This window comes from Desmodus rotundus, chromosome 7, assembly GCF_022682495.2.
Source record: "Desmodus rotundus isolate HL8 chromosome 7, HLdesRot8A.1, whole genome shotgun sequence".
Taxonomy (NCBI): domain Eukaryota; kingdom Metazoa; phylum Chordata; class Mammalia; order Chiroptera; family Phyllostomidae; genus Desmodus; species Desmodus rotundus.
In genome coordinates this window covers 42,941,644-42,957,365 of record NC_071393.1, presented here as the reverse complement: position 1 = coordinate 42,957,365, position 15,722 = coordinate 42,941,644, and positions in this window count along the sequence as shown.

Below are 15,722 nucleotides of genomic sequence, written 5' to 3'. Positions count from 1 at the left end.
TCATCATCATTCCAAATAAATTTGCAAATGTGTACGTAATATTTTGGAGGGAACAAAGAGGCCAATGCTGTCATGTTGGTCATATCGCCAGCATGACCTCTTCTTTGTGTGTGGGACAGAGAGAGGAGAGAATAAGCTCTCCAGTGTCTGTTCTTATAAGGGCACTAACCTCATCAGGGCCCCACCCTCCTGACCTCACCTAACACTAATTACGTCTCAAAGAGCCCACTTCTGAATACCATCACACTGGGGGGACAATTTGGGGAGGGGAAGGGCAAATATCCAGTCCATAACAATAAATATAAATTTAAAGAACATTAAAAAATAAAGATTTTCCCTGGAACGTAGCTCTACAAGTTTAAAATGTGACTGAGACATTATACTCTAAGGGTCACGCTATTTTGCAGATGAAGTTTTCTCTTTGTACTGTGTCTTGCATTGGGCCTTGGCAATGGTGGGCTCTTGAGAACTATAGTGAGAAGTTTTTCAGGGACTTCTTAAAGAGAAAGTAAGTCATCTTACGAGAGTCACACAGATAAATATGCATACCCATCTGCAAGATTATGTATTCATAGAAAGACACAAAGACTCATAATCAAATAAAACTAATAAGATACTATGTCTAAAGAAAGAATATCAGTTAAGAAGGTTTTTCATTCGTGTCTTAAAAAATAAACCATCCATCAAAATATTGGCAGTGCGCATCCAGTCACTGTCTAGAGAAAGGGCATCCTCCTGTTGAACAGGTTTTCAGTATTCCAGTCCCATTGGCAAGATTGTTCCAGTGTCAGCTGGATTCCACAATTACCTGCATTCATCTCTCTCCCCTTGTTCTGATCTTGTGCCTGACAAGCATCCATCTGTGTAGAAACTGGCTCTTGTCTAGGTCTGACTGTGTGGTTATACCACCTCCTGGAAGAGGCATATTTCTCATTGTAAATCAATTAAACAACAGCATGACTTTATGTATTTGTCACTTCAGCTTTTGGACACCCTCTTAATAAATGAAACCCTTCTCAGTTTGTTAATAAAATCAAGTGTTCAAGTTTGTAGGGGCCAAGAAACTATGGTAAATGTGCAGTGCTAATCTGGGATGAATAATAGAAGCCGCTGGCTCTTCCTGGTGACATCTAGAGATTGCTCCTGATTACGTGCATCTTTTGTTCCACGTGTTAAACTGTTCCTAGCACAACATGCTTTGTTTATTATCACTGATAATAACAGTTCTTATATTACTGCAGTTATTTCTTGAATTACAATAAATTCTTATTTCTTTATCTAGTAATGGCTGGAATAAAGGCTATAAGGAGGAGATCATCCTAATTATTGTTTCAAAACTTGACCAGATCCATGAGAAGTTAGATAACTTTCTTTATTTTGTGTGTATGTGTGTGTTTATGTGTGGGACATCATTTCTCTGTGCTTTTTTCTTTAGAAGACTCTAATTTTAAGAACTTCTAAGTTACTTACAAGCTTTCCATGTTCTATAACTATTTTTTAAATATTTTATTTATTCATTTCCAGACAGAGGGGAAGGGAGGGAGAAAGAGAGGGAGAAAAGCATCAGTGTGTGGTTGCCTCTCATGCACCCCCCCCAGGGACCTGACCTGCAACCTGGGCATGTGCCCTGACTGGGAATCAAACTGGTGACCCTTGGGTTCACAGGCCTGTGCTCAATCCCCTGAGTCACACCAGGCAGGGCAATAACTATTTTTGGAATTATTTACACTCATTAGTTACTGTAAGTCACTTTGCAAATTTTGAGTATAATTTGTGGGGGATTTAAGGAGAAGTATTGCGTGAGCAAAGATTCCTGAACTTATCTCAGAGCTCTATTTGGAGAAGGTCAATACCGGAAGTGCCGGTTTCCAGAGTCTTTGAGGCAAGAGGATTTTCCAGTTTGTCCTTGGAGAGTCAGCAGACAGGCGTGTTGTCTGATTCACCTGAGTGCTTCTTAACACTCAGCTGAGTCCATGCAACCTAATACCTTTCTGTTTAGGGGTCACAGGCTACCCCAGATTGACCCATCCTGCTCCAATAAAACCTCTTATCTCATTGTTTCTTTTGATATGACATACACCAACCAGCTCCTACATTTCAGATAGCCAGGAGGTAAAAACTATTTTAATTAGCAATTTTGGAAAGGATTAGACATGTCCTTTTCATTTCATAAAAAGTAAGGTGGTCTTTCCAAAAATGTAAGCTCAAACAATCTACACAGTTTGTGCCTTAATCTTTCATTATGTTATTTGCCTTTTTTTCCCCCTTTTTCAGCACAAAGGACTGGGTAATATCCATCCTGTGCCTGCCAATATTTACCACAGTGACAAAATTAGTTGGATTGAATTCACAGTAGTTTCAAGTCAATAATCAAAATCAGTTTCTTCATTTACTGGTAATTAACAATACTAAACATGATGAGGATTTTCCTCCCATTATTGAAATGTTTACTGTCTGAAAGTGAAAACTGGTTTTCTGCTATTATGGAAGCCTATTAAAATGTTCTGTCTATAATATTGACTAATTGCATATTTACTGACTAACTACGAGATGCAAGACTCAGTTATAATGACTCGTGAGTCAATTGAGAATCATGTATGCATCCTGAGTTTATTTTTAAGTTAGACATTTGTAGGTAACATTCTTTCCCCCTCTCACTGCTTTTTATTTTAAAAGATAATGCAAAGATAATTATTTTAATTACTTGGTCCAATTTATCATTTCTGAGCTAGTTAGAGTGTATTGGGGAAAATAAAATTTGTCTTAAATGTATTTAAATTTGCATTTTTCCTGGACATTAAAGAAGATTAAGATGTATCTGCACAATTTTTAAAGCATTTTAATTCTTTTGTTCTCAGAAGTGAATCAGAAGTGGAGTGTTCATATCTAATAGTGAACTTGAAAAGAGCAAAGTGGAGTTGAGAATTTTTTTTATTGTTGGTTCTTTGCCTGCTTGTTTTAATAAAAGAGAGGCAGGAAAGAGGTCCTGTTTGTTTTGGGTCATATGTATGACCCTTATCTGCATCATTCTGTGTAAAGAACAGTGTACTGGACCGCAAAGGAACTGGTCTCGCTTTGTCATCTTAATCGTGATATATTCCCTTATTCTCAGTGTCTCATGTAAGATGATGGAGTTAACCATCTACAGTCAACATTCAATGACTTCCACATTGACATCATTTGGAGTTTTGAATCTTAAATGTGCCAATCCATATTCTCTGCCAATGACTCTATTTGACTAAATCTCAAGAGAATTTAAGATATCTTGCAGAAGTGAGGTGGAAGGCCAGGTGAGAAGGTAAGGTTTGAGACAAAAACATTATGTAAAAGACTGATGTATATAGTTATTTGAATATTTTAATCTCACTTAATTTTATAAATACTAAAATTATTCCTGGTGACTGATATTAATTTTATAATTACGATTAGTGGTCTCATGATGTCACAAAGAGATAATCGACTCCAAAGCATGTGTAGCTTAAAACTGAATAACCGTTAAAAGATAAGCACTGTATGATTTCACTCATACATGCTATATAATGAACAAAATAAACTAACAAACAAAATAGAATCAGACTCATAGATAGAAAACAGACTGACAGCTGTCAGAGGGGAGGGAAGTGGAGGGCTGGGTTAAAAATGTGAAGGGATTCGAAGAAAACAAAACTAAACCTTGCAAACCCAGACAACAATGCGGTGATTACCAGAGGGGAAGGTATAGGGAGAATAAACGGTGAATGAAAGGAGACTGGACTTGGGGTGGTGAACACGTAATACAACATACAGATGATGTGTTGTAGAATTGTACACCCGAAACCTATACAACTTAATTAACCAACATCACCCCAATAACTTCAATAAGATAAAATAAAATGATCTATATTTATTGATCTATAAAATGTTAATAACATATTGTTGAGTACAAAAACAGTTTACAGTACAGCATGTGTAATATGATTCTGCATAACAGGTTCAGCAAACTTTTGCTGTAAAAAAAAGCCCAAGTAGTAAATCTTTTAAGTTTTGCCAGCCACACAGTCTCTTTCACGCTACTCAATTCTCCTCTTGTAGCAAAAATGGAGCTATAGATAATGTGTCAAAGTGAAAATGACTATGTTCCAATAAATCTTTATTTACCAAAAAAAAAAAGCTTTGCCTAAATAGAGCTAAGATTTGTTATTTTCTCTATTGTATTCCCACATGTGGTTAATATTGCCTAGAATTCTCCTTTCCTGAGGTTTACTTAGATTTCCTTAGGTTTCCTTAGATTCATGTTCTGAATAAGTATGCAGTTGATTGCTATTTTTTTAGCATGATCTTTGAACACAGCTTCCAGCTGATGCTCACTCTGTAAGAAGTATGGCTTGACTGTGCAAGCTGTGGTCTTTACCAGCTTTATTTACTTTACACTCACCAGCAACTTAGAATTATGACTGAGTAGGTACTCATTCACGCTGTGCTCATATGGCTTTGTGATCAAAACTCCTTGCTAGGGTACTTTAGACTCCTAATGAATAACCACTTTTTACATTTATAACTGATTAGAATTTTGATAATTCTATATTATTCTTAAATTTTCATAGTCATATAACAGTAAGTTTTTATTTTACATGTACATAGTTAAGAAATACTGATTCCAAGGGAAGTATGCTCTGTTGGGTTGATTTATAGAAACTTTATAACTATAAATTGAATCAGTTTTATTGTATCCACTGTTTATGATGGATTGAATTGAACTGGCATTCTCAACTTAGAGAAAATTGTTTAAAAATCTAGACCATAATGAATAACCTAAGATATTATGATTTTGATTGGAGAAGAGAGAGGAAAGGGTGTATTTCTAGTATGTATATTTCACCTTAAGTAGAATTTAATTTTTTCTTAGAGGTAATATCGTTTCTTTGTGGAAAGTTTTAACTTGAAGATAAGTAGAAGACAAATAAACTGCATGCTGATTAATTAAGTATAAAAATGATTTACAGCCCTGGCCATTTGGTTGGAGAGCCATCCCCCTAACTGAAAGGTTGAGGGTTTGATTTCTGGTCAGGGCAAATACATGGGTTCCAGGTTCAAGCCCCACTCCATGTGCTAATGGGAGGCAACCAGTCAATGCTCCTCTCTTACACTGATGTTTCTCTTTCTCCCTTTCTCTCCCTCTCTAAAAAGCAATGAAAAAATGTATAAGTATTGTGCAGTATTTCTCTCAGTCTCAGAAATAAAACTATGCAACTTCTGAAGGGCATATATCATTAGCCACTGGGTGTGGATATTGAGGCTGATTTTGATATCTTGAAGAAACTAAGAGTTGAACTTACAGACTGTCATTAATTATTACATAAAATATTATGGTATTTTTCTTCTAATTGTATTTTTAATTTTATCATGTTTTCCATTAATTTCAACTTTTTAATTTACTACATTACCTGTATGCATTTCTGCAATTCCCCAGAAATCCTGTTTTTGAAAGAATGAAGGGTCCAAAAAACCTCTTTGAGATTAAATAAACTAATAAATGCTTTTAATAGCTATTGTTGAAGCTTTTTCTTATTTTAATTTTAAAAAAATCTTTAAAAGTTATATATTTTATTTTTTTCTTTTTCCTTTATTTATTGTTGTGCAATTACAGTTGTCCCAGTTTTCCCCCCATTACCCTCCCCTGCCCTGCCCACCCCACTTCTCACACTGAGTCCTTCTCCCACCCCCCATTGTCTTTGTCCATGGGTCCTTTATACCTGTTCCATGATGACCCTCCTCCTTCTCTGCCCTGTTCTCCCCCTCCCCTCTGGTTACTGTCAGTTTGTTCTTTATTTCCATGTCTTTGGTTATATTTTGCTTGCTTGTTTGTTTTGTTGATCAACGAAGTTGTATATTTTATATAATTAAATTATTTACATTTTCCTCCATGATACCTTTTTTTTTTAAGCTTAGAGAGTACAAAAAAGTATGTGAGACCCTGAATGCTTAGCATGCATAGATAGAGGAGAAATGGGGAACAGACCTGAGATTTTCCCATTCTGTACTGCCTTTCTACTTTTGACAACAGATTAAGACAATGAGACTTTCGGGCTCCATTCTATGTAAACACACAGTGCCTTTCGAAATAGTAATTTGGCAGTTAAGAAAATTTGCACAAGTAATGAAAAACTCAGCAGGAATCAGCCTAAACAAATAGAATGTATCCACTTAAAATACGTATAAAAGTAGATGTTTGACATACCTGTGAGATTTCTTTACATTTCCCTTATGGGTTATCTGCAAGATAGTTGCCAACTTCTCAAGTAAGAAAGGAATAATCTGAGAGAGACAGTAGCACCAGCAGACCTCCCTCCACTGGACTCCTGATCAACAGAATTCTGTTACCTGGCTACCTGGAGCCAAGAGGCAATGCTTATCTTTGAACCAAACCAGAGGAACCAGGATGCCAATGACTGTTGAGAATAATTATTATTTAATATTTGCCTATAAAGCCACTTTCTAAATTTTAAAGGTCATTGCTTTTTCTCATTCAGATTATAAATTTATTTAGGATTGGTTCTATTTCTTTTTTTGTCCCTACAAGGTCATTAGCAAAAGATAAAGCATTAGTATTTAAGATTATGCATTTAAATTTCATGGTAAAAATAAGTACATTATATATTTTTGTTAAGTGTACACTGTTATAGGGAAACCTAATCTAATTTTATAAAATTTGTTTTGCGTAGCAGCTTTAGCAATCTGCATTACACCCACAGAAGAATTTCCCTTAGTATCCTACTTAACAGATGAGAATGGAGATGTACAACATGCCAAACCAAGCTAAATATTAGAACTGTGTCAAAAATTAGATTACTGGTTCTATTAGTTTCTACTGTTGAGTAACAAGGTACACAATTTAGTAGATTAAAACAACAATCATTTATTATGTCACAGTTTCTGTGGACCTGGAGTGTGGGCCTGGGATAGCTGGCTCCTCTGCTCAGCATCTCACCAGGCTGGAATCAAGGCGCTGGCTGGGGCTACAATCCCATCTGAGGTTCAGAGACCCCTTTCCTACTCACTGGTTGTTGGCAGAATTCAGTTTCTTGTGGATATAGGGCTAAGGTCCCAATGTCATTGCTTATTGTTGACCTGAAACCACTCTTAGCTCTTAGAAGCTATCTCCATTAGCAGTTCACAATAGGGGTCCCTGCTTGTTCAAGGTCAGAATTACTTTCAATGCATATACTCTTTATTATGGGATAAGTTGAACTGGCCTTTTCAACTTAGAGAAAATTGTTAAAAATTCTGGACCATAATGAACAACCTAAGTTACTAGGGTTTTGATTGGAGAAGAAAGAGGAAAGGATGTGTTTTTAGTACTGCATATTTTTCCTTAAGTAGCATATTATGTTTCCCTAGAAGTAATATTGTCTCTTTGTGGAACATTTTAACTTGAAGGTAGGTAGAAGGTAAATAAGCTACATGCCAATTAACCAAATATCATAATGATTTACATTTTTGCTAATTTCCTTCCATGCTTTAAAAAAAATAACCAAGAAGTAACAACATCAGCAACATTACCAGTTACTATTTATTATATGCTGGACATATGACTTGTTTCCAAATCCTACCTCTTGATCATATCACAATTTAAGTCCTATATTATATTATAGTTATGTATTTACAAACTTATCCATGTTAAATATAACCATATTATTTTATTTAAAGTTATAGTTTACATATCTAGATTAAAATAGTCATAGACTTATATATTTACTTCCAAGACTCAATACAGAATAAATACCTCCTATACTATTTCTCTCATGGTTATAGAAAGAAAATTTTTTTGCTATCAATTATATTTCAGTTAAAACCATGATATTCAGAAGTTATCTTTAAAGGGCTCACCTGATTAAATCAGGCTCATTGAGGAAACCTCCCCTTTGATTAATTACCCGTCAACCAATTAAGGGCTTTCATTATTTCTGCAAAATTTCTTATTCTTTGCCATATGGCATAATCTAGTGATGGTATATCCTGTTTGAAAGCCTAACCCACACCGAAGGGGAGCGGGTTAGAGTAGTGGGTTGCAGTCAAATGCTGCAGTCGTAATTGGGGGACCTTAAAATTCTGCCTACCACACTGTTCAAACTCGAGTGTTGTTTTTAGTATGCTTGAGACTAATCGTGAAGCATACAGCTAGAAAAAGTGAATAAACATGGCAAGGGTATTTAAGATATCAGGTAATTTAAGAATTTATTTGGACATTGAATGTTTTTAATGTATGATAAGATCAACTTTATTAAAACCAGACTCCTTTGTCAGTGTTCTTAACCACTCTACACCCTCCTGCCACCCCCAAAGCATGTAAAAGTATAGTGCCTGTCACATCGAAATTGTTCATTAAATGTTATCTGAGTATTATGTTTAGTGAAGGATTAACATGTGTTCTTTTTTGCACCACTGCATGGTTTTGAAGGTTGGATGATTAGCATTTTGGTAATGCAACTGATTAAGCATCAACTGTACTGGTGGGTAAGAATGGGTTTTGCAGAGGATTATAAAATGATTTGACTTCTTGCCCTTCAAAGAGTGTCAAGAGAAGTCACACTGATTGCAAACTGACTAGGATTGAAAAGATTTTATGTTGAAAACATTTATTCAGAGAATTCTTATAAGTAATTTTAGTGTGTCTTTTTTAGGGCATTGTACTCTTGTAGCGATCACATTTGTTCTCCGGAATTTTCACTCTTCACGAACTTCCACTATTTAGCACTCATTTCATCAGGGAAGATGAGGTAGAGGCAGGAAATTGGGATCTCATTTGGGGAAACAATATCACTGGTGATTGGATGATACCTATGTTTCTCAAAAGCATCTATGAAGAAAGAAAAAGAAACAGTTTATTATAGTGAAGAAAGTCATAACCTTGAAGTTCATCCTAAATAGACCCCAACTGTCTGAGAGATTAGACAAGTCTTACCTTTTGAGAAAATTTAAGAAAAAAAATGAGCTCTAAACTCCACTATATTACTGTCTTGGTTATAAAATGTAAAATGTATTAAAGATAATTTTCTAAATTTAATACTATATATGAATTTATTAATATTAAAATCTTTGTTCTGAATTTCATGTTGATTTTTAGATGCTCTTGATTTTTATGTTTTTAGATTCACAAATGTGATAAAATTATGTTTTCATTCCTTAATTTGGTTAGATTTGAGTAAAATAACTGTATTTGCATTATGTCACTATGTGTATTTTATATCATAATGGACAAAGTCTAAACGCAGAGTTAGAGAAAATTAGAAGTTTACTTAATTCAAATTTTTCTTAGTAAATTTTTACCTCATTTGCCGTTTTACATATCCTCTAAAAGACTTATGAAAAAGAGGGATAAGTAGTTCTGACTGACTATACAGGGTGTGGCAGAAGTAAGGACTCCTGGAGTGTGGTTAGTAGAGTAATAACATGGGTGTAATAATTTATAGTTTTAATTTGAACATTTCACCTAAAATGTTATATGGTGTGCTTGAGTATGATATTGTTATGTTACAGAATTACATGCTAATGATTTTGTAGTGAAAGATTTTGTAATAAAAAAGAGCTTTATTTGTGCCAGACTCTGTATAATAAAGTAGATATTCTATATTTATAGAAGATTACCTATTTCTTGGACACAACAAACTCTTGGCTTTTATTTTACTTAAACTCTGAAACTAAATTAAAATTCTTTTCTAGATATTGATATAACCATTCCATTAAAATATTTTACTTTCTGCAACTTTTAAAAATTTTATATTTAATTTAAATTTTATTTCTGTTTTAAGTTTCAATCATCATACCATTTCCAATTGGAAAAAATACAGATTGGCTTATATATTTACTTCCATGACTCTATATAGAATAAATACCTCCTATACCATTTCTCTCATGCAAGTAGAAACACTGATGTTTTTTCTTGCTACTAGTTACATTTCAGTTAAAAATATGATATTGAGGTCAATTTAAAATTTGCCTTTTCTCTTAATTTATATATTATTTTGAATTATGGAGAAACTGGGATACATGTGGAGAGTGTAGAGGTATGAATATTCTTAAATTTTACAAATTAAAATTTTCAACGTTGCTTTCTTTGACCTTCTAGTGGCATGCTGCTTTTTTCAACAATGATTTCCTCTGATGCTTTGTAAGGCGTCCAACCCTGCCAAGCCCACTTAAATCTGTGGTGATACTTATCAGGTGACCTTTTATTCTCTCCTACTTCAGCCTCCGACTCACTGAATGACTTTGAATAATTAGTATCCCTGCTATCTCTAAGGGTTAAAAAAATTACCAACTCAGAGAGAGACTCTGAAGCTTGATTAATTATAATTATAATTCATAATAACTCCACTGAGATGTTTCAAGAAAAGGCATTGTACACACACAAAATGTTATTAGAAAACTCTCTAGAGTCTTCATTTGTAGGTTATTATTTACAGATTTCAACAGAATTGTATTTCAATTGTGCCTGTAGGGTTTCTGATGTTTTTCTGTCAACTAAAACTTTTATTCTCCATAATAACTGCTTACAAAGCTGTGCTTTCTAAAATAAAAAAATAGAATAACTCAATATTATTAAATAACATCCATGAATTTTAATTTACCTTTCCTTTATGATCAATTTGGGATGAGTTTAAATTTAAAGCATTAAGATACCAAACACATTCTGTTTTTTTGCCAGAGTTCCTTTTTTATTGTATTTTACCATGATCATTTTTCCCTTTTATACTCCCCTCACCCCCCTCAATCACCACACTGCTTTCCATGTCCCTGTGTCCTTTTTCCTTTTTGCTCAATCCCTCCACCCCCTAACCTCCACCCCAACGTTGTCAGTCTGCCCTCCATCTATGAGTCTCTCTCTATTTTGCATGTTATTCCAGTTTGTTCATTAGATTCCACATATGAGTAAAAGGTGAAAGATTTATACAATCTGAAGAGAAACCAGAGTATTAGATTCCACATATTAGTGGGATTATATTGTATTTGTCTTTCTCTGACTGGCTTATTTCACTTAGCATAATGTTCTCCAGATCCATTTATGCTGTCACAAAGGGTAAAACTTTTTTATGGCTGAGTAGTATCCCATTGTGTAAACGTCTCACACTTGTTTTATCCACTCATGTGTTGATAGACACTTGTGTTGCTTCCATATCTTGGCAATTGTAAATAACGCTGTAAGGAACATTGGGGTATTTATGTTCTTTCGAATTAATGTTTGGGGTTCCTTTGGATATATTTGCAAAAGTGGGATAGCTGGATTGAAAGGCAGATCCATTTTTAATTTTTTGAGGTATCTCCATACTGTTTTCTGCAGTGGCTGCACCAACCTGCATTCCACCAATAGTGTAAAAGTGTTCCCCTTTCTCCACATCCTTGTCAGAATTTCTGGTTTGATATATTGATGATAGCCATTCTGACAAGTGTGAGATGGTATCTCATTGTGGTTTTTAAATTTTCATCTCTCTGATGATCAGTGATGTTGAGCATCTTTTCATATGTCTATGGGCCATCTGTTTGTCCTCTTTGTAGTAGAAGTGCCTATTCAGGTCCTTTGCCCATTTTTAAATTGGATTGTTTGTTTTTTTGGTGTTGAGTTTTTCAAGTTCTTTGTAAATTTTTGGTAATAACCCCTTATCAGATGTATTGGCAAATATGTTTTTCAATTCTGTGGGTTGTATTTTTATTTTGTTGATGATTTCCTTTGCTGTGCAAAACTATTTTAGTTTGATGTAGTACAATTTGTTTATTTTTTTTCTTTTGTTCCTTGTGCCAGGGAAGATATATCCAATAAAATATTGCTAAAAGCAATGTCCAGGATTTTGCTGCCTATGTTTTCCTCTAGGATTTTCATAATTTCAGGTCTAACATTTAAGTCTTTGATCCATTTTGAATTTATTCTTGTATGTATGTAGGAAGGTGCTCTAGTTTCATTTTTCTGCCTATATCTGTTCAATTTTCCCAACACCATTTATTAAATAAACTGTCTTTAGCCCATTGCATGTGCTTGCTTCCTCTATCGAATACTTATTGACTGTAAATTTGTGGGTTTATTTCTGGGCTCTCTATTCTATTCCATTATTGATCTATGTGTTTGTTTTTATGCCAGTATCATGCTGTTTTGATTACCATGGCCTTATGCTATAGTTTCATATTAAGTAGCATCATTCCTCCAACTAGGTAGCATCATTCCTGCAACTATGTTGTTTTTCCGGATCACTGTTGCTGTGTGGGGCATTTTGTTCCATATAAATTTTTGAATTTTTTTCTAGTTCTGTGAAATATGTCACTGAAATCTTGATAGGAATAGCATTGAATGTATAGATAGCTTTGGGTATTATGGACATTTTAATGATGTGAATTTGTCCTATCCATGAACATGATATGTGTTCCCACTTACTTGTATCTTCTTCAATATCTTATAATTTTCCAAGTACAGGGCTTTTACATCCTTGGTTAGATTTATTCCTAGGTATTTTACTGTTTTTGTAACAATTGTGAATGGGATTGTTTTCTTAATTTCCCTTTCTGTTAGTTTATAATTGGCATATAAAAGTGCAACTGATTTCTGGATATTAATTTCATATCCTGCTACCTTGCTGCATTCATTTATTAGTTCTAGTAGTTTCTTGGTGAATATTTTGGGGTTCTCTATGTATAATATCATGCCATCTGCAAATAATGACAGTTTTACTTCTTCCTTTCCAATTTGGATGCCTTTTTTTTCTTCTTCTTTTCTGATTGCTATAGCTAGGACTATGTTGAATGAGCGATGAAAGCAGGCATCCCTGTTTTGTTCCTGATCTTAAGGAGAATGCTTGTAGTTTTTGTAATCACTTCTACATGCAATTCATGATTCTCTCCTGTAGCTTACTTTTTTCTCTGCTTGGCACCAATTGCTTCTGTTCTCCCTGGGTAGTATTTGTATCTTAAAAAGTGTACCTATGTGTTACCCAGCAGTCTCCATTTCTGTGTGATTCTCACTGCCACTACTCTGGATTAGACCTTCCATAATAAATGTCTGGATTGCTGTCTACCTCCCTAGTTACTTTTCCCTAACTTCAGTTTTTCCAGATGGCACTCCTACTTGTTCTTTATTAGCTGTGTGACCTTGACAAATTAAATTATCTTCCAGTGGCTCAGTTCTAAAATGTTGACTATAATATCTACCTCATAGGATTTGATCCAGATTGTATAACATAACATTGATGATTTTTTATAATTTGACCTGAATAGTTCTTCAATCTATTTTAGCAGGGCCAGTAGATTTTCATTTTTCTTCTGAATTTTCATATTCAAGTCCTTGCAGTTCACTCAGCTGTGAAGGTCTTTCTCCTCCCTTCTTTTTATAAGAAAACTAAGGCTAATTGAGATTGGCCAGTTTATGAGTGTTTCTTGGTTCACACTTCCTCATTTTGATTTCATCTTGCCTTCTATGACTCATCGTACCTAGTTTAATGCTTCATAAACAGGGGGCAGTAGGCATGTCATAAAGACTTGCTGTTACTCAGTATATTCCCATTGAGTTTTAAGGGAGCCCCATGAAAATTGTCATCTTTCTCTACAACCAGCATTCTTTTCTTTTCTCACTGCGTTGCCATCATGAAGTTTGGATGAGATAAACCTCCGGCTACAAGAACAGTCCTATTTTCAAAGACTAAGTAGAATTATTCCATTCTATTTCCCCAGTGATTGGTGTGATTGGTTCAGAAATGGTGAATCACTATAATAGGCTGAAGCTAATCAGTTTAGGCAATCATCTGGTTTCCACAGGAGTAAACCCGGGTCTTCTGTGTGTGATTTAGGTTCAGTCATTTCCAAGCTTAGAGTGCATCAGAGTCATCTGGAAGACTTGTTAAAATACAGATTTCTGGACCTATTCTCCAGAATTTGGCGGTCATAGGTGGGGCCTAAGAATTTTCATTACTCTGCTGCTTGGGAAACCCCACTCTGAGGACAACTGGTTTTACAGCCTTGCTACTCAAAGTGTGGTCCACACACCAGCAGATTTGACCTTACCTGGGAGCTTGTTAGAAATACAGGACTTGACATTGGGTGATGGGCACACAATGCAATACACAGATCATGTATCATAGCAATGTACACCTGAAAGCTATATAATCTTATAAACCAATGTCACTCCCAAATAAATTTAATTAAAGAAAAGAAATGTAAGATTTTGAACTTGAAGACTTACTGAATCTCATTTTCAATTTAACAGGATCCCCACCTGTGTGATTCACATGCATATTAATTTTGAGAAACACTAGGTAGGGAGAGGCACTTATCCCTTCTCCAGCTGTCCAATTAGTGAATAACTGGTTATTGTTGACAGCCAGCCCGTGACCGTAAGTGCAGAAGCTTTAAAATGAAGCTGATGATAGAGAAGGCAGAGTAGAGAGATGGAAAACATCAGGTCTTTAGTGAAATTGTTAATCTAGGTTTACTCTTAAGTATAAATTTTATTTTTTTCTTGGACCACAAATTCCCTTTATTTTTCAGACACTTTGAGTTGACACTTCTGTTTCTTACATATTAATGATATAAATCTCTGTTTTAGACTGAAAAGTCGATACTGTCTTGGGTTAGTGAGATATTAATGCAATATCATTTTAAAGCTTATGAATTTATTTTCCAATTAACTGGTATATTGACAGTGCAAGTATTTAGTAGCAAGTATTTAGTACAATAATTCATATTATTTTTCTAAGTTAAACCTGGAATAAGGGAGGGACACACAAGAAGAAAAATAATTTTATCAGGCAGTTGGGCAAGAATTGAAGAAAACATAGGGAAAACAAGACATAAAGACAAAGAAATTGCTTGGGCCGAATGTCCCTAACCTCTGACCATATGCACAACTGCACACTTTACCTGCGAGTAAGAAAATAACAATAATATTCACAGCCATTCTTTGAGTACTGATCATGTGCCACACATTCTTTGTTTCTTATACTTTACCTCATTTATTGTCCTCTTATATGCCAAACAATATTTAAAACATTCCTATGCAGTGTGCATGAAACTCCTATTTCATTTACTATAAAACGTCGGTTATGAGGAGTTAAGTAACCTGACTAAAGTCTCACAACTGGTAAGGTACAGCGCTGTATATCACAGATGAGTCCTCTCACCCCAGAGAGTGGGCTGTTGTCCACAAAATAAGAATAAAGCTGGGGAGTTTAAAAGGTGTACCTTTTCTCCCCCCTGGGAGGTATTATCTTAGGAGAGTGATAAAGGCAGTGTAAGCTAGTTAGTTGTATGTACTTTGGGGTTTAAGGAATATTAATTAGAAACATTTTCCCATATTTTTAAGTAGGCAAAATAGACTAACTAGTATAGTGTAATGACTGTTAATTCTTTCACATACAAGCAATACCACCCTTACCCAATAAGTGTGTGACTGGTGACACTCATGGGAAACCACTAAATAATAATGTCTAATTAATGTCTTATTTACATATAAAACATCACATAATATTTTTTGCATTTTAATGGCATTTATTTTGGTAAACACAACAGTCTTTAAAAAGCATAATTTTAATAGGCTTATCTGCTAAGATACTTTAATTAGCAGCTCCCACATATACAGATTTGTAAGTCATCTTCGGTGCTCAAGGAGCCCCAGATAGAAGTAAGAGATATCATCATACAGAGAAATACAGGGCCCGGCAGAGGGAAGGCCTGCTTGAGTGTGACTGGAGGGTAATAACATGGGTGTA